Raw genomic sequence first — 20,623 nt, 5'->3', positions numbered from 1 at the left:
ATATGAGAAAACAGATCTAAGTCTCCAAAACTCTTATCAAGATTTAGAAATTTAAAAAGCACAAAAGAAGAATAAAAGATACATATAACATAATGAGTCCATCTAATATGAGCAAAACCTAAGGGTTTCAATGTTTTTGTTTGTTTGTGTCAAGTTTTTATTTAAATTCCAGTTAGTATTACTTACAATCTTTACATAAGTTTTTCTTACCTGTAGAAGTATTGGTTATATTATAGTGTCTATTTCATAAGGTTGTTGTTAAGATTAAATAAGTAAAAACATATAAAACACTTAAGATCAAACCAAGTCATGACACATTCTCAATAGATATTAATTATTACATATTTTGTACATTTAAAAAATGCCTATATAATAACTTTTATTAACATTTAATTTTTCCAATCACCTATAATTACGTATGTTACCACATTTTTATTTATTTCTCTTATCCTTTCTTACTTCCATTACACTTTAATCATAACATCCACACCATCTAAAACTGTCAGCTTCTCCTCTAATGACTATTCCCAAATGCAAACAGCACCAGAGGTGGCTGTGGGATGCTGACAGGCAGAGGTGTGACAGGGATCATAAGAGGAGGATCAGGCAGAATTTGGACACCAAGGTATAAGAAAAATTTCAGGCACTCTTTCCTTGTTTAGGGATGGTACTATGGAGAATTTATTGAAAATAAATGTCTGCATAGGAAAATATATGGTCAACAAACTAAAGTCGTAATTAAAAAATAAGAAAGTATAAAGTCATAATTTTGCTAAGTAGAGGCATGCAGGGAGGTTCCATTTTTCTTTTGCAACTTAGGATTCCTCCAGTACTCCACTTCACAAGGTTTCTCCTTATCCACAAAGCCTCTTTACCTGTCTCAACAGGTAGATTTAACCTGAGAAATTGACCAGATCTCTAAAAGAAAGAAATGGCTATTCCCTCAAATTCCTTTGGGTCTGGATTCTCTAGTTCTTAAGACCAAAGTGATTGGTATTTTTTATTGAGAAATAAACCAAGTCTAAAGCCTAGGTAATAGCTGTAATAGAAAAATCAGGATTTTCACAAAGATGTCAAATTTATATTATACACGATATGTTAGAATTTTTCATTTTGATCATTTCTACTGAGATTTGTCCCTTCTCATTATCCCAAAGACATCCATCTGACATTTTTGTTTGTGTCTCATCTATCAGTAATAAACAAAGAAATGAGGTAGAAAACATTAATAAAACAATAGCTCAAGGTGGATGATACATTGACAAAATGTCAACAGGCAGCCTCCACCTTTGGAATCTATGTGACAGATTTAGTACAATGAAACATGGTCAGAAAATAGGGAAAGACAACCACAAAAAACCAAACAGGGATTAAGTGATTTAGAAAGGCACCAAAGGATTCTCCTTTTCTTTCCTTTAAAGAAGGACATGAAGTTTAATCAAAGTTGTAAGTATAACTGTAAGCAAAGAAGAATTTATGAACAGTGTTCTTTTTTGTTTTAAGTAAAGTTTATTTATTTATTTTGAGGAGGGGAAGGGCAGAGAGAGCCGGAGAGAAAGAATCCCAAGTAGTCTCCCTGCTATTAGAGTGGAGCCTGTCTAGGGGCTAGAACTCATAAAATGGCAGATCATGACCCGAGCTGAAATCAAGAATTAGTCGCTTAACTGGCTGAGTCACCTTGGTGCCCACCTACCTACTTCTTACAGAAAAATAAAATTATTGTAGTTTCTTCCCTTTTGAGTTATATCAAGACTTATAATTGGGGCGCCTGGGTGGCGCAGTCGGTTAAGCGTCCGACTTCAGCCAGGTCACGATCTCGCAGTCCGTGAGTTCGAGCCCCGCGTCGGGCTCTGGGCTGATGGCTCAGAGCCTGGAGCCTGTTTCCGATTCTGTGTTTCCCTCTCTCTCTGCCCCTCCCCCGTTTATGCTCTGTCTCTCTCTGTCCCAAAAATAAATAAACGTTGAAAAAAAATTAAAAAAAAAGACTTATAATTGAGTATATAATTATTATATGTATATTCCATAATTCTACTTAATTAAAAAAACTCCCTCTGAACCTTTTTAAATTATATCCTATAAACGTGTAACTTTAATACACTTATATTCGCTTGTGTGTGTGTACACACACACACACACACATATATATATATTGTTTAGCCATGCATATTATACTGTTCAAAGAGATCATAAAATACATAGTATATAGGGATCAAGGGACCCTTATTAAGTCAAATGAAGTTCCAAAATCTGTGTCCCTGTATTTTGAAAGCAAGCAACACATTAGAGTAAATGAGAATTTGAATTACACTAAAGCTGTCTATGACTTCAGTTATGACCAACCAACAGGTCTGTGGCCACATTGATACAAATGAATATTCTTTAAAACAAAAAAAACAACTAAAAGCACAATTTAGGTGATACAAACAAACTTTAACACTTTATGAAGTATACAGTCTCCTCTGGGAGAGCTGCAGAATGGGGCAGAAGGCAGAAAAACTTCTATAGAATAAAGAATAAAAAAAAACAAGGAAGAGAAACAAATGGAAAATATGTGATTGGCTGGGGTCGTATAGTCAACTTTGTCATGAGAAAGCCCTGACTTGGTTTGGCATTTGAGGACTGGTTGTCTGAATGCACGGTGTTTATGAGAACTATCTGAATTTAGTTTTGCCGACATGCCACCCTGGGCAAGAATCTTGGGCCCAGGAAGTTGTTTCACCAACGTAATTCAACATTTAAGTGGCTCCCAAAATAAAAAGCTTCAAATTATATTGTAAGTGTGCTAGAAAAATAAAACTTTGAAATTAGATCATACACATACTCTAAATTTTTTTAAATCTTATTTGATTTAATAGTAAAGTCAATTAGAGTTTGGAATGCAAGATGTTTCTCTCTATATGCTAGTGATGTCAAATATTCTTTATCACTCCCTTTCAAAAGCAGAAAAAATTCAGTGGAAAATAACTATGATTTCCACACACAGAAAAGTACAGTGAAACAAGAGTATAGAGTGAAGACATTGCATTCTTTTTCCAAGCAAATTTAAGTTCTAGGGATTGAACTTAAACAAGAGAAAAAAAAATAGAAACATGGTCTATGTTAGTAAAAGTCTTTTTGGGGGCACCTGGGTGGCTCAGTTGGTTAAGCGTCCAACTTCAGCTCAGGTCATGATCTCAAAGCTCGTGGGTTTGAGCCCCGCATCGGGCTCTGTGCTGACAGCTCAGAGCCTGGAGTCTGTTTCAGATTCTGTGTCTCCCTCTCTCTCTCTCTGCCCCTCCCCTGTTCACACTCTGTCTCAAAAATAAATAAACATTTAAAAAAATTTTTTTAAGTCTTTTTGAATCTTAATGTTCATCAGCAGAAATTATAAAAAATTATGGTTATGTATAATATGGAAAATTAAAGAGTCATGAAGCATCTATACATCTGTAAACACTTCTCTTATGTACTAGTAAATGAAAAAGCCAGGTTTCAAGACAGAATTTACTGTAAGACAAGTTGATGTTAGAGATAACTGAATAGATAAGATAGGTAGACAGAAAGTTATAAAATAATTAATATTGGTTATAACCTACAGAAGTATTGACTAACACTTTCAATGTATATATTTCTAGTATTTTTAGAAACTTGAATAGAACGTATTTACTTTTGTAAAGATGAAAGCTATGTTCATTAAAAATGTACATTTTCTTTGCTTCACGGTCTTTTTTTGGTAAGCAATCACCAAATTATTTATAAGCTAAATTCCTGTAAAAAGTGCTAACTTTCAATGATTATTAATTCCTTCTTCATTTAGGTATAGATAGACTTGGATTAAAGATAATCCAAGAATGAGCTTAATTAGTTTATTTCTGTCTGTTACAAATGAAACATAAGCCTCATTTGTGAAAAAAAATGAGGAAATTTTATATAATTTTCCAGGGGTAATATTACTAAATCTTACTATTATACCGTATTGACGATTTTATAATAATCCAAAAATCTCTGTAGACAACATGCCATCTTCCAGGGAGAACTGGAGTATAGTAGATTCATATATGATCAGAAAATGCCTACCTAAGAACTTTGAAATTCATAGCATGTGAAATAATCACCATTTCATGATATAGGACATCTATCTCTATGACAGAAGGGCATAGAAGTTTCTATATTATATTTGAGTACTTCTTGACCCAGAACAATCCAGTTGTGAATATGAGGGCACAATGATTTACTCTTGCTGTAATCACTAGGATGAGTCATGAAAAATCGGACTCAAAAGGCCAGAAAGAATAAGAAGGCTCTTTTTAGTAAAGGGCTTATTTTAGTACTGTTTGCTTCTGCTACACTTTTAGAAATCTTGCTCCTCTTATAAATCTTCTTAGTCTCCTCTCAATCCTCTTTTAATATGTTGGTACTTTTAAGAAGATAAAATTGATGCCAATGTTCCCTGGCTTTATTGCCTTAAGGGAAAAGAGAGAGAGAGAGAGGAGAGAGAGAGAAAGAGGAGAGAGAGAGAGAACATTCAAGCTTTAAGAAAACATAAGCTAATACAGCGAATTCAATTAATTAACAGCAAACTGTATACATACAAATGAAGTACACAAAACTACTAAAACTTCTAAACAGTCAGTTTATTTAGGAACTTTACGTCCCCAATTTCTTTTTTTTATGTAGTCTTTTTTTTTTCTATCATTGTTAAAGTATAGATAATATCCCAAATACTTTTAAATAATATTTAATAATAAGTAAATAGAGTAATCAATGCACAACTTCTACTTTTTAAATGTTTATTTATTATTATTTATAATAATGTTTATTATTCTGAAAGAGAGAGAGAGCATGAGCAGGGGGAGGGGCTGAGAGAGAGAGAGGGAGAGAGAGAATCCCAAGCAGGCTCCATGCTATCAGTGCAGAGCCCAACTCAGGGCTTAGTCTCACAACCAGGAGATCTTGACCTGAGCGGAAATCAAAAATTGGACGAGTAACCAACTGAGCCACACAGGAACCACATTCCACTTTTTAGTAGAGCAATTTTTTTTTTTTTTTTTTTGCTAATTTGAGGTTACCTGAGGGTGAGTTGAGAGGAAAAAGGATAAGAAAATCAAAAATAGCATACCCGACTCTCAGCACCTTGACTTGACTCAATCTGAGGGCCCAACACTGTTCCATTACCCCACACTGGGCTCCACATTGTGAGTTCTCAAATTCTTGATTACCACACAACTGTATTCCTCCAGTTCTTTCAACTGGTTTTAACTTCTTTTTCAACCCACTAAATCTTCCATTGCCTTGGTCTCTCCTTTTTCTCTGAATCTCCTCTTCATAGCTCCAGCTACTGTTCTCAACTTGACTGAATAAGCACCTTATTTTGTCATCAGTTAGTTCTCTCACTAATAACCTAAGTTTCCTGTTGATCCACTCTATTGGGTGACCTCATTTCATCAGAATTCAGTGAATCCCATTTTTTTTCTTTCTTTCTTGAAAGAAAAAAAAACACAGTGTATTTGTTTCTTCTGCCTGCTATAACACATCAACACAAACTTCGTGGCTTAAAATAACACACTTCTCTTAAAAACAATCACCTTTGGGGGTGCCTGGGTGGCTTAGTCAGTTGAGCGTCGACTTCGGCTCAGGTCATGATCTCACAGTTTGTGGGTTCAAGCCCCACATCAGGCTCTGTTCTGACTGCTTGCTGAGAGCCTGGAGCCTGCTTCAGATTCTGTCTCCTTCTCTCTCTGCCCCTCCCCCGCTCACACTTTGTCTCACTCTGTTTCTCAAAAATAAATAAAATGTAAAAAAAAAAAAAAATTTAAAAACAATCACACTTTGTAGGCTCACCCAAAATCAGTTTCCCTGGACGAAAAGCAAGGTGTTGGCATGGCCATGTTCCCTCCAGAGCTTCTATGGGAAGATCCACATCCCTGCCTTTTCCAGTTGTTAAAGCTACATTCCTTGTATTCTTCGGCTCACAGCCCCTCTCTCTCCATCTTCAAAGTCAGCAACATAATATCTTGCTTCAGTTCCTACACTGCCTACTGTCTGTAGTCAGAACTCCCCCTGCTTCCCTCTTATAAAGATAATTTTGATTACATTTACAGCCTAACCAGGTAATCCAAAATAATGTCACCCTCTCAGGATCCTTAACTTTGTCACATCTACAAAATTCCTTTTGCTACAAGGTTGCAGTGATTAGGACTTGGATCCTTTTGAGGGCCACTAGTCATCCTACCAAATTCAATTATGATATTGATGAGTGCTATTACAAATCCTTGGTCTTTGCTGTTAGCTAAATCTCCAACATGGCCATCGTTCTGCTTAATGGTACATTAAGAGTTACAGGGCCCACTGCACCATTTCTTGTCTCACTTGCAGCAAATGATTTACCTATAGGGTTATTTGAGTAGAATCTCTGCACCCAGTGCCTCATATTGCACTCTAATTCTTAGATTAGGATTAATTATTCAAGCACAAAAACAGTACTTTGGGCCTCTCTAACTCTTGTATTCTCTTTACACACTCTTCTGAAAGATATCAATGTCCCATATTTCAGGAAAAAAAAAATGTACTATCTCTAACTATTATGCTCTGTCATGCCTTTTCATATGTGGTTTCTTCTCTCGGAAACTTCTCTTTGCATCCCACTTAAATAATTCTATCATCACTGTTTACTTGGTTAGTTTTGTCAAACTACTGTTATTTCCACTTCAGTGAATGTCTGTTAAACAATTACAGGTTAACAATTAACACAGAATATTACCCAACAGAACATGATACCTCAACCTTTAACAGCAACACCACCAACAGTATTAAATCAGTCAAGTTCTTCATCATGCTCGAACAGAGTATTCTAAATCATTACTACCATACTTCAGGCCACATATCTGAATAAGAAAATATGCAATATGCCATCATATTTTAAAAAGGTAATACAGGGGCACCTGGGTGGCTCAGTTGGTTAAAGCATCCAACTTCAGCTCAGGTCATGATTTCACGGTTCGTGCATTTGAGTCCTGTCAGGCTCTGGGCCGACAGCTCAGAGCCTGGAGCTTGCTTCAGCTGCTGGGTCTTCCCCTCTCTCTCTCTGCCTCTCCCCATTCACACTCTCTCTGCCTCTCAGAAATGAATAAACATTAAAAACATTTTTTAAAGAGGTAATACAATTAACTAATTAGAAAGAGTAAAAAGGTATTTATAGTTTGGAGAATGACTAAAATAATCCTTGCATAGAGGAAGCAAAGATTTGCTTTGCCAAAAAAACAAAATTTGTATCTAAGAATAATGGGAAATAATGTTAAGATTTCTGAGTAGAGAGCCTTCACACTTCACAGAGAATCTGAAGCAGAAGATGGTAAGCTTCAACTGAGAGCATTGGGGAAATGTGCATATTCATATCGCTTGGAGGGAAAAAATCGACTGACTAAAAGAAGGTACATGTGTTGAAGCGCTGTGCGTAACACATACGTTTAAATGGTTTTGAAACTATAATTTCTGTGAGTTTTTTTTAAAGCAAAGGGAGAGGAACAACATATCTGTGAAAGAAAAACAACTGGCCAGACACCATGACAATGAAAAAATGGACCTGAAGTATTTGTCTGGAAGTAAAAATAAGCAAATAACTTGGCAAATTAACATATTTAACGTGTAAACTTGACTTTAGAATCTTGTATAAGATTCATCAGTAAAATATGATATCAATCCATATAACAAGGAACCTCTCTTCAATATTTGGCTTCATGAAGAATGCAGGTAGATATCAGGGATCTGTTTTGGTTTGGTTTTTGTTTTACTATATATTTTTTTTAGCTCTTTACGATGGCTCTGGTATGCAGACAAATTTGAAGGCATTTAAAGTTTAGCTTTATAAGGCTTAAGGTATACAAAGGAGCTAGAGGGAAAGATAATTTCAGTAATAAAAACAGTTAGTTACCAGTAATTTGGGCACTTCTGTTTTGAATGCACTGTTCCAAAATCTTTATATACAGTATTACATTTATTTGCTTTATTTATATGTTTATTTATGTATTTTGGGGAGAGAAGAGAGAGAGACAAGTAGAGAAAAAGAGAGACAGAGAATCCCATGCAGGCTCTACTCTGTCAGAACAGATCCCAACATGGGGATCGAAACCACAAACCGTGTGAGATCGTGACCTGAGCTGAAATCAAGAGAAGAAGCTCAACCAGTTGATCCATCCAGGCTCCCCAGTGTCCCATTTTATTTGTAACCCTGCGCACACTACACTCTGTTATTACCTCCATTTTATTGATATGTAAGCAGAGCATCCAAGGGTGAAAGTCAATTGTCCTGAGTGACAAGGTTGGAACAGCACTCAAATGTGGACATTAACACCAGAGCCATCGTTCTTAATGAATGTAGAACAAAGTTTGGCTCTGTCTGACCTCAGATAACCAGCTCCAATGGCTGTTTCCGAAGGAAGTAATGCAGGAGACATGTAGAGGAAGTCTAATGCATATTCTTTCTCAAGAACACATTTTTCCTGTGATTACATGCATGTCACATGCTATGATAGTATTGAGCAACAATATTTCTCATTTCCACACTATTTTTCAGGGAAGTAAATAAATATTTTTGTATGAATTCATATGGATTCAAATCCAGATTTGCTGAAACACTCCCCAGAATAATGGAGTTTCTTTGTTGAGCTGAAGAAATACTTCTCAAATACCCACATATCCACCCGACCTATCCATCATCCCACGTTTACATCCACCACCTGGGCGAAGCAGCACACAACAGATAAAGCCCAAAAACGACATGAATAAAATACCTAACTTTGGCTTCACATTTAAAATGCATTTTATCAGTCTGTCCAGTCTGTACTCTTACTCGACAGCTTCAGAAGAAATGCCCCTCTAGTACTCACTTTTGATATGGGATTTAAAACTACAGGTTTAGCAGTTGAGACTACGGATAGATTGGAGTAAAGAAAATTCACTTATATAATCTCAGATTTTACAAATATATGTGTGTATATCTCTCTCTCTCGGTTCTGATGAGCACTGAAATCCAGAGACAGGAATATGGTAAAAGTTTACAGGATCCAATGGGACCCCACACATAAAAGCATTCATTTTGGAATCCCTGTGGCTATTCGTTGGCTCTCATAGATGTTTTTGAAGCTTTAAGAGATTATGATTAAATAGGATTTTTACCAAGAGAATCTCAGCTCTTAGCTTCAAAAGTCATCATGAAAATATTCTCTGAGCTGCCAAATTCAGTTGGCACGATCTGTGAACAATGCTTTCACTTTCAAAATTCCAATTGCACTGTTAAGAAAAACAGATGAAACAAATGTTCTATATTAGAGTCAAGCAAAAGAGTGCCTACAACAGTCTTTCCCAAACTGTATGCCAAGGAACATTGTTGCACAGGAATTTAATCCAGAAAATAGATTATTTTGGTCAAATACATTTTAGGAAATTCCGGGTAAGCAAATTAAATTCCTTTTCTGTATTACTTAGCAGAACCATATGAATAGATTTTGCTAATATTTAAAGAGGGGTGTGAGGAAAATATGCAGTTTTTTTTTCTAAATATATTTTATACAGATTTCTTCTTATTCCACAATATCTAATAAGAGGATTCCTTCAGAAACTATATGTAAATGGTAGGTCCATCTTGCAGGAAAGCAGTGAAGACTATTTCCTATTATTTCAATCAATACACACTATCAGATAGAATATTTTTTAATTTTTTATTGTATTTGATTTCAAAATTTAAAAACTATTACAGAGATTTTCTCTCAATTGTGAATAAAATATGATAACCGTTCTTACAGAATACATATCAGTAGCCCTATTAGACATTTCAATAGGCTTTCTACTGTTCCTATCTGCCCTTTTGTCCTACACTGCTTTTATCTACTCTCTTTCAGGAAACTGCTTATTCCCCTACCAAAATTCTATGTCATTAATGGAGATTTTAAGTGCAGTTCTTTTTTTTTTAAGTAACAACGAGTGGACAAATAACCTACTGATGATTTATCATAAGTACTATATTTAGACATTCACACTGATAGTTGCATATGCACTGGGCATTGAAGTGGTAGAATGAGACATACCAGTTCCTTTGCCTAGGGTTGGATTCATTCCATCATTAATTTGCTGGGGGAAATTACTTCTCTTCATTAGATTCATGTGGTACAGTTAAGGCTGACCCAGCCTCACTGACCACTCCAACCCATTACCTACAGTCTTAACACCTGATTATGTAACACAAAGTAAGGTTGAAGTCCAGGGAGAGAGATAAAGAGAAACCTGGCTTGAAACTCATCTGAATTAGGTATTCAATGCCATAGAACATGAAGTTTCAATGGTAAACAGAGTTAATTAATGGGCATTTTAACTGTCAGGGTCAAGAAACAGTTTATAATCTGGTCATTGGTAATTTCTTCTAACTCTGTAGTTTAACTATCTAGTAGAACACACATGCAATAGTCATTTCATTGTATCATGGATGACAACAGAAGTATGCATCTTCTGTGTTAATCAGTAAACTAATATCCACAGTAGCTCTTTGTATTTTTCACCCCGAACATATTTGCCGAGACTAGTTTTACAAACTTTTGAAACTTCCCATATTGTACTTCAGTGATGATGCTATGGTTTAACAATTTATAGCAAAGTTGATCAATTTCATATTGGAAAGGAATATTTTATATGCATTCTGGATAAACTCTGACTTCCTAAAGGGCACTCTAAGCTTTATCTGAAAAATGACTCCACATTTTGATGGCTATTAGAGAAAATTTCATAACACAAGAGATGATGGCTGAATGGAATTTTTTTTAAATATGTATTTTCATCTTCTCAACATTTTTCTTCTTAATGTCCTTTTCATTGTTAGTTGCCAACATGATTTCTTTTCACTAGCATATCCAAATTCATATTCTATAGTTACAACTTTCTTTTCAGGGATGGCTCACTTTTTTTCATCACTGAAACAATTTTTACCCTGAAACTCATTTGATTTGCTTCTCCATTTCTTTATCCTTTTCCTTAAATATTACCTTTCCATAGAGATCTCCCAATTACCATAGTTATTGTTTGTTTGTCTGTCTGTTTGTTTGTTTGTTTGTTTTGAGAGAGAGAGAGAGAGAGAGAGAGAGAGAGGAGGGGCCCAGGGAGAGAGAGAATCCCAAGCAGGCTCTGTGCTGTCAGAGCAGAGCCCCAAGCAGGGCTGGATCTCACAAACCATAAAAAAAAAAAAAAAAAAAAAAAGTGAGATCGTGATTTGAGCTGAATCAAGAGTTTGGCACTTAACTAAGTCACCTAGGTGCCACAAAAAACTCATTAAAAGAATCCACCTCTATTGCTGACTATCCTTTCCCCTTGCTTTATATCTTTATATTTCTCTCTAGTAATTACTATGTAAAACATTATGTATTCACTTATTTAACTACTTATTGTGTTTCTTCCAACTAAAATAAAAGGTTCAATAATTTGGAAACTTTATTTTGTTCACTGTTGGATATTCACCCTTGGGTACACAGTAAGTTCTCCATTAATTTTATTTTCTTAAACTTCTAAATTGCAGTATTTAGAATACTGAGTATTTATAAGTATTTAGAAGACTGAATAACTGTGAAATGAATACATGTCTTTTTACATTTAATTAAACAACTTTGGAGTGATTTAAATATTTTGTGAATTGAGAACCTAGAGCAACACAATAGCACACATGAGCAATGGTAATTTTAAAAAGATATGAACTATAGTATGCAAATGCTATGCAAATACATTGGTTGAGATGAACTGTATCTTGTTGATGAAATGTCAACTGATACATTCAATTTTTGTAGCATATGTTCCACCTTTAAAAGCATAAACATGCTTGAGATAAATCTAACATATCAAGTTTATAAAACAATTGTCTTTACTTATCTTTCCTCTTAAGCCAAGCTGCCTGTTTTCTCATGGCCCACATTTGGAACGCATTTTGTAAAGACCCAAAAGTGGTTCTTTCCCATCTTTGATTCCTCAGTGTCTGTAATGGTTTTCAGCACATAATAAGTATATTTAATGTTTCTCTTTTTTTTAAATGTTTATTATTTATTTATTTATTTATTTGAGAGAGAGAACACAAGTGGGGAGCGGGGGGACAGAGAGAGAAGGAGAGAGAGAGAATACCAAGCAGGCTTCGTGCTGTCAGCACAGAGCTTGATGTAGGGCTTGCACTCATGAATCCTGAGATCATGACCTGAGCCGAAATTAAGAGTCAGCCACTTAACCAACTGAGCCACCCAGGCACCCCTAATGTTTCTTTTGATTACATTAATTAAAAAGTAAATGACAGAATATATAAATACACATATAGAGTGGTGAGGGAAATAGATGATCTTCGAATAGATTCATTTTTTTAAACCCTACTGACATTTCCACCATATGGTTCCCTTCCTTGATTACTGCCCGGTTTGCAGCAGTGCAGGGGCTGAAGGCGGGAGTATCACGGCAGAGAATAAACTCTCCATTTTCAATGAATGGTTCTGCTGGTGGGAAATGATCTCCAAGGTCCAAATCTGTGATTAAAGGAACTCCTTTATATCATCATCTTAAATAATATCTACTGGAAGTATTTTAATGATAATCATTTGTCTTATGTCAGTTTTCTGATTCCTAAATAATGGTGAGGCTCTTATAGTTTCTATTACATTGCCTTCAGAATTTATTTTGGGAAGAGCAAACCCATGTAGAAAAGACTAAATTGCTTTAATGTTTGACAGAAATGTAGTTGTTCTCGCTGTAATATTTGAAGGTGACACTTATAGTAGGTGTATTTGCTCTATATAATGTCAGAAGTTAGTGCTTTCCTCCTACTTTTTCTTAACTTTTTTCTTTTTTTATGGTTCCCTGAACTCGTTCCTCTATATGCCAGTATATCAAGAAAAGTTCTGAAATTATGTATTTACTCCTCATAGGAAGGAATCTATATCAATTTGATAGTTTTCCTAAAAGAAATGTTATCATTGAATGTACTTATAATTTAATGAGTAGAAAAGGCTTACCTTGTGAATATATGCATATATATACATGTATAAGTATAAGTATATATACTTAATATAAAACTTAATCAGGGGTTCTTTCTCCTACTAGCTATAACTGAACCAAGAATTAACAGGAAAAATTTGTCCTTTTTGTTTCTATTAGAAAATAGAAAACAGAGGGAAATAATATAAATATTTTACAATAAAAGCACAGTTTTAAGAAGACTGTTGGTTAATATACATATCATAATTTCACATTAATTCAGTTTAATAGAGTAGTATGTGTAAAATACTGATATAGTCGCAGTTTGTTCAATAAACAGAGCACATAATCCGCTATCAGATGAAAGCATACTCAATTTTACTTTTATTTAGAATGAGCTTCCCGCCTAATTCATTTCTTTGTTTTTTTAATCAGCTATAGGGTTTATGCTGGCATCTATGTTATTCACTTATTTCCATTGTTAAACTTTATTGAATTGCAAAATGCAGTCATGCGGCAATTAGCTTTGAACCAAGTGAACCATTCCTTACAGCCTCTTAATCTATACTCTTTCCCTCATAGCCAAGTAAACCTTCAGAAATTGAGACTTTTCATTTAATAAGGAAGCATAATAAAAAAGTTGATAAGAGAAGAAGAAGATTAAGACCAACACATTCAGGTTTCAACCTTAGAGTTTACCTGCTTACATAGGAAAGAAAGGGAAGAAATTCACTTCCACAAAGACAGTATTATCTTCCATTAGATGGACTGGCTTAACTTTATCAAGAGAAGTAGTGACCAGCTTAACCAGGTCGGCAGGTGCTTGGGCATGGGGACTAAATGTGGGAGAAAGATGGAACTGGGGAGTTGGGGGAGTAGGAAGACACTTGGGTTTCTTGGCAGCTTCCAGTGAAAAACTGATTATAATTCAGAATCCTCAAGAGGCCCCTGGGAAGTATCGTGTGCTTCATGATATGCCGTCCCTGATACATCCTTGTGGGTATTTTTAGCCCGAATAGAGTAGTCCCTATGGTTACATTTATTTGCAAACATTTTCATTTATACATAACCACACAACAAAGTGTTATCAATGTTACACAGCAAACAATTAAGAATTTAATGATTATAATTAGTCATTTTAAATTAAGTTTTATTACAAGACTCTCCAAATTTTCATGCAGATATTCACAACAAAATAATTACAGTGAATTTGCCTAAGAAGGTAAAGAAGTCATTAATTTAGTGTTCCTTTCATTATCTTAGAACTTCCTAAGAAATAATTCTCCTCAATAGCTTTTTCCTTTCAGAAAGTGACTTCATATTTTAGGAAATCTAAGTAATAAATGTGCACTGATCACTTAGTATATGAAACATATATGCTAACAATAATTATAGCCAACATAATAAGAATAAAGCACAGTTTATGACCTCAGAGTGGCTACAAACTGGTACAAAACATATACACGTGAATGGAATGTTACATAAAGAATGATAGGTATCATAGGTTATTATATGAACACTTCACAAAAAGGAATCACTGCTGTGGGATAAGGAGATGATTTCATTGTTTCAAAGGCCTTTGAAAAGAGTATATTTCAACTGATAAAATGGGAGGAGATCTAATATGAAGAAATAAATGAGAATTTTATGCAGAAAATTATTCAATCATGCTTCTATTGGTTTTCAAAGTGATTTATATTCCCTGAATTTCAGTTGTACTTATTGCTTAGTTATAATTAAATGCCTTTTTAACTTATAAGCTGCTGTGTGGATTAATGTGTATATGTAGGTGAGATATGCCTGGAAAATGTAGGTTCTCAGTAAATATTAAATGATGTTGAACTTTAATAAAAATTATAATTATTGAATCTGACTATATTCTAGATCTGTGTTATTTTACATGAGTTATCTCAATCCTCTACAAAAATTATAGGGGGATATAAATTCATTTTGAAAAAGAATATAAATAGTAAAAAGACCAAACAATTAAATGGAAAATTATATTATGAATCAAAAAATAATTCTAAATTGTCCTATTAAATAGAGATACTGTATTATATTTCCTAAGTCATTTAAGCATAGCGTGCCTTTAATTACATTTTGCAGCAAACAACAAAATACTGGTCACTGCAGAATGGGAAAGCAATCAAATGAATAAAACTTATATAGAATTTATTAATTATCATTTATCAATATTATAACAATAACATTATAATTATTTTAGTCATTCTCTAAATTTTAAGAAAAAGCTATAGCATTCGCTTAAATACATTTTAATTATGTCCTATTCTATCCTTCAATATGAATTTCACAGAAAGTGTGTGTTGTTTATAACCCAAAACTTTTTTTTAATGTTTATTTATTATTTTTGAAAGAGAGGGGGAGAGAGAGAGAAAGAGAGAGAGAATCCCAAGCAGGCTCCACACTGTCAGTGTAGAGCCCAACACATGGCTTAAACTTACGAATTGTGAGATCATGACTGGAGCCAAAATCAGAGTTGGATGCTTAACTGACTGAGCCACCCAGGCACCCAACCCAAAACTCTTTTCATTAGAAAAAGATATACAAAAGAATACTATTGTGTCACCTGGGTGGCTCAGTTGGTTAAGCTACCGACATCGGCTCAGGTCATGATCTCACAGCTTGTGGGTTTGAGCCCTGCATTGGGCTCTGTGCTGATGGTTCAGAGCCTGGAGTCTGCTTCAGATTTTGTGTCTCCTTCTCTCTCCACCCCTCCTTTGCTCATGCTGTCTCTTTTCTCTCTCAAAAATAAAACATTAAAAAAATGAGTAAAAATAATAATACAAATAAAAGAATAGGTCTTGGAAGGAAGAAAAATGTGTGTGCATGTATATGTGTCTAGTTAGAAAAGTCTAACTGCTATAACAAACACGGTAAAAATGTGCATGCATGCTATCTTGTAAAAGTAAATTAAGTCTTCCTTATGTTATAGGAATGAAGGAGTGAGCAACTCCTCTTGCACATAGTTTTCTTCAAGGATTGAAGCAAGAATTTTCAAACTTCTACTTATGACTTCCAGTGTCCTCCTGGACAATATGCAGAAGACCCAAAGGAAGAGGAAAAAGGAGAAGTGTGGAAGTTTATAACAATATCCCCAAATTATTGGGGATATTATCAAAATGTGAGGTTTGTGCTCCCCACCCTCCTAAATCTACATGGCATTTAGTCAATCCAGTGGGGTGCAGGTGATGCTCTGTGACCTCTGAGGCCAGTTCAAAAAGGAAATCCTTACTTTTGCCTGGTATCTTGAGATGTTTTCAGTAGAGGAAGGCAGATGTCATTTGAAAACTCCAGCCACCCTGAGGTCTACCTCACTGGGGAAGCCCATACACACGTTCCAGGCACTATTCTCAAATGAGCTTCTAGTTGACAGCCAGCATCAACAACTAGCCATGTGAATGATCTAAGCCAGATCCAAATGATTGCAATTTCAGGAAAGACTCTATTCAAGAACAGGCAATCAATCTCTTCTCAAATTCCTAAGCATCCGCCAAATTTGAGAAAATAAAGTGATTATTTTTAGCTGGTAAGTATTGCAGTAATAGTATCTATTAGAGAACACATCTGAAAGAGGCACACTGTACTTCACTTCCATTAACATGTCATCTTTGTTTGGGCTCTGTAACAGAATAACAGACTGGATGGCTTACAAATAAACATTTATTTCTCACAATTCTAAACTTCAGGAAGTCCAAGGACTATGGCACCTGCAGATTCAGTGTCTAGTGGGGGTCTACTTCCTGGTTCGCAGATGGCCATCTTTTTGCTGTATTCTCATGTGATGGAACAAGTTGTAGGAACTCTTTGGGATCTCTTTTATGAGGACACTAATCATATTCATAAAGGCTCTACCCTCATGGCCTACTTCCTTCCAATGTCTCTGACCTCCAGATACCATCTGATTGTGGATTAGGTTTCAAATACAAATTTTGGGGGATACAACATTCATTCCATACCACATATCATTGGTTAGAATTCAGTATCACAAGCACACATAACAGCAAGGGGAGACTGGAAAACGTAATCTGTATGCCCAAAAATATTTAAGGAGAATGTGAATTTGGCAGCATCTTCAATTAGACATGTGATAATATTTGTGTTGAGGGTGAGAGAGAAGGAATAAGCAAAAGAGAGATTATGCATTTCCTGTCATTTGTTGGTTCCAATTCTTCTTCCTTGATCTACTGAAGAAGGGAATAAGGCATAAAAATACTAGTAAAAATGTACTATTTTCCAGAAAAAAAATTTTTATAATCTCAAATATCTTTCTATGGTCTAGTTTGCAATGTCCTAGAATTTAACTTTATACTTTAAAAAGGCTATATAGGAGGGTCACCTGGGTGGCTCAGTTGGTTAAGCTTCTGACTGTTGGTTTCGGCACAGGTCATGATCTCATGGTCATGGGATCAATCCCTGCATGGGGTTTTGCATTGAGCATGGAGCCTGCTTGGTATTCTCTCTCTTTCTCTCTCCTTCTCTCTTTGTCACTCCCCTGCTAACACATGTGCCCTCTCTCTCTCAAAATAAATAAATAAATATTTTTTATAAATTAATTTTTTTTCAACGTTTATTTATTTTTGGGACAGAGAGAGACAGAGCATGAACGGGGGAGGGGCAGAGAGAGAGGGAGACACAGAACCGGAAACAGGCTCCAGGCTCTGAGCCATCAGCCCAGAGCCCGACGCGGGGCTGAACTCATGGACCCCGAGATAGTGACCTGGCTGAAGTCGGACGCTTAACCGACTGCGCCACCCAGGCGCCCCAATAAATATTTTTTAAAAGGCTATATGGGAGATTTCTGTTCTTGGTAGAAATTCCAGACTGCCACAACTAGTTTATTTTTTTTTTCCTGTCACTTACTTTTCTAAAAATTTACTTTTAATCTGTCAGTCTACTCAGTAGTCTTTGGGCTACTTTTCTTATGCTAACATAGGACCAAATACATAGCAGTTAAATTGTTGCCAACTGAGAGTGGGAAGAGAGAAGGAGAAAAAAATAAGTTATTGAGCACATAATAATAGTTATATGAACTAAATGCCATGTATACTGTCAGCTTATTGTACTTGTTTTTTTTTTTCCTTTAAATATAAAACAATCTCTTATGATTTATTGTTTATTATTATACATTATTTCACAGATAAATAAACTGAACTACTGGACTACACTAAGCAACTTTACCATTGTTTTCCATCCCTGTATAAAGTCAATTTTTTTAAAATTATGTCAACAATGTGATGCAGATTAAGATAAATTATATATTTTAAGTGTTCCATTCTTATTTTATTTTTTGAGCAGCATTAGAGGAGGGACCAAATAGATATTTCAAAGCCACTTCCTGTCTGCAAACCTTTTTTTACATTGCAGCATTTTCATATACCATGCCAAAGATAATGCTAAAAATTATGCATTAGACTAAATTAGGCTAAAAATTATGCATTAGGCTAAAATTAGGCTAAAAATTCTGTTTTGACTCATCAAAGATAAAAAAAAAAACAACACTGAAGTTTTGAATGAATACAGAAGGTATAGGAAGAAATGGAACATGTCTCCAGTCAATAAAACTATCCAGATCAAAACTATATATATATTTTTTTAACTCCATTCTTATCAAATTGATTATAAACTCTACAAGAGCAGAGACTTTCAAATCCCATTCCTTTATCTCAAATGCTTAGCGTGTTGACTAGACTATACTATCTGTCTAATGAACAAATAGACCAAATTGTAAGGCTGGACCAGACATCTAATTGAGCTTTACTATCAGAACAGAGTATATTTCATCTAATGAAATTAGTCTCTAGTTACTAAACTCACTCCTGACATGTTTTGACCCTCCATACATTTAAACACTTTAAATATTCTAAAGATCTAATAAATGGAGGGACTGTGATGAAACCCAGTTATATCTGACACAAATTCGATTCCTTTCCACTATATATTAGGGGCACGATGAAATTTACTTGAAAATCTACTACATACATGAATTACATGTTTTGACTACTCAATGGACTCTACTCAGAATTCTGTGTACTTTTACTTGATGTACTAAATAGGAGAAAGTTATCCTTGGGCACCAATGCCATGATTTAATAAATGATTTTAGGTTTTATTTTATATATATGTTACATAACTTAATATAACAATATATTAATTAATGTATTTAATATAACTTAAATATATTATTATATGTAAATATAACTTAAATCAATATATTATGTAATAGAATATATTATATAGAATATTATAATAGAATTATATATAATATATATATTCTATATTTTATATATATATATAACTTCATATGGAAAGATCGCCTTTTTAATGTCTATATATTTTGAAATTTTAAGTGTCATCTATTAACCCATTTTACTGATGTCAGAGGAAAACAATGCAAAAAAAATCTATTTTGAATAGATGACCCTCTTTATATCTTAAGTAACTACTATTGGAACAAGTGGAAACACCCATTGTATTATACAGTCCTGACTAGCCAACAATTTTGGAAACGTGGGAGATTTAACACATTCCTATGGCTACCCTCTCCCATTTTACACCAAAATATTAATTACTCTGCTGGAGCCACCAGAACAAATGTGCAGCTTTTAAGACTGTGAGCAAGGCCTAGCACCTAAACGAACAAAAAATTTTCTGTTTTCTGAGATTTGGTGAACCAGTCTTGGAGAAATACCAGCCAGTACGGATTTGGGAAGGTGTGGTCTATGGCATCAACATGACTAATCCAAGGACTATTACTCATGAAACAAAATACCAGTTTTCTTGAAGGGACAGTCTCCCAAACCAAAAAATCTCAAGTGTAGATGGCTTTTTTAATAATCCATCTTTCTTGGGATACACAGATTAACAGGTAAATCATATACATATCAGTTCTTGAGAATATTCAGAAAAGGGGATACATACAGTAATTACTAGTCCTGATAAAGACACCAAGACCTCAGAATCCATCATAATTTAGTGAACTAGACAATAATAGAAACTTTTGGAGAAGCACCAGGAATTAATAGGGTTGATTAATGTCATGTGGATGATCTAGTTTTTCTGTTTTGTGGGAAGATGAGTAATAATCCATTTTTCTATTCATAAAGTTAAAAAAAAAAAAGCATTTAACCAAAGCCATGTTTAGCTTCCGAGTAAAAGTTTCATCGGATGTGATGTTCAGAACTTTTAAGTGAGTTAAATCCCACAGAAAGTATGTGGATTTCACTTATTCATGACTGAGGATAAAATACACACTTGATTTAAACTGACCATAGAAAACATTTATGCTAATGACATTAAAATGGGCTGGTTTGGGGGAGCCTCGGTGGTTCAGTCGGTTAAGCATCCAACTTCAGCTCAGGTCATGATCTCACGGTTCGTGAGTTTGAGACCTGTGTTGGGCTCTGTGCTAACAGTTCAGAGCCTGGAGCCTGCTTCGGATTCTGTGTTTTCCTCTCTCTCTGCCCCTCCTCCACTCACACTCTGTCTCTCTCTGTCTCTCAAAAGTAAATAAAACATTAAAATTTAAAAAAAATAAATAAATAAAATGGATTGGTTCGAGCGTAAAATTACCTACTATAGTTTATTGTGTTTTGCACGTAATGCCTCTCAGAGAAAAAGCTGATAATCATTATCATAT

This window comes from Lynx canadensis, chromosome B1 (assembly GCF_007474595.2).
Source record: "Lynx canadensis isolate LIC74 chromosome B1, mLynCan4.pri.v2, whole genome shotgun sequence".
Lineage (NCBI taxonomy): Eukaryota > Metazoa > Chordata > Mammalia > Carnivora > Felidae > Lynx > Lynx canadensis.
The sequence above is the reverse complement of the archived record's forward strand: the minus strand, read 5'-3'. Positions refer to the sequence as shown.